Genomic DNA, 428 nt, shown 5'->3' on the forward strand with positions numbered 1-428 from the left:
ACTGTAATTACTGGCTTGATCTTGCACATGTCTTATCATTATGAACACATCTGGAAATCATAGGACATCTGGAAATCCCTGGTTACCATCACAGAGCTTCTCTGCTATCCTTGCCCATATGTGGGGGGACTGCACACCTGACAGTGCCCTCAGCATCTTTGCCTTGCCTTGTAGGGACTCCTTCAACATGGGGAAAATAACTGCATTTATTGCCAATCAATAACAGAGTAGGGCAGTGAGAAAGAAACAACAAAAGCAGAAATCTCTTCCCCCCATCTCCTCCTCTTCACTCTTCCATCTCCTCCCTGTTCCCCTGAGCAGGGCAGGGCAGAGGAACAGGGAATGGGGACTGCAGAGTGCATCCTCTCCACAGGGTGCAATCTTCCAGGAACAAACTGCTTCAGCATGGGATCCCCACAGGCTGCAGA

The 428-nt window shown here is 49.3% G+C and overlaps 1 protein-coding gene across 1 annotated transcript in view; it reads left to right on the top strand.

The window, feature by feature from the left end:
- The window catches only part of LOC103617170 (taste receptor type 2 member 40), an 11,419-nt gene that overhangs the window by 9,767 nt on the left and 1,224 nt on the right, over nt 1–428 (top strand). The window lies entirely within an intron of this gene.

The sequence above is a fragment of the Corvus brachyrhynchos genome, unplaced genomic scaffold (genome assembly GCF_000691975.1).
Source record: "Corvus brachyrhynchos isolate BGI_N302 unplaced genomic scaffold, ASM69197v1 scaffold176, whole genome shotgun sequence".
NCBI classification, from domain to species: domain Eukaryota; kingdom Metazoa; phylum Chordata; class Aves; order Passeriformes; family Corvidae; genus Corvus; species Corvus brachyrhynchos.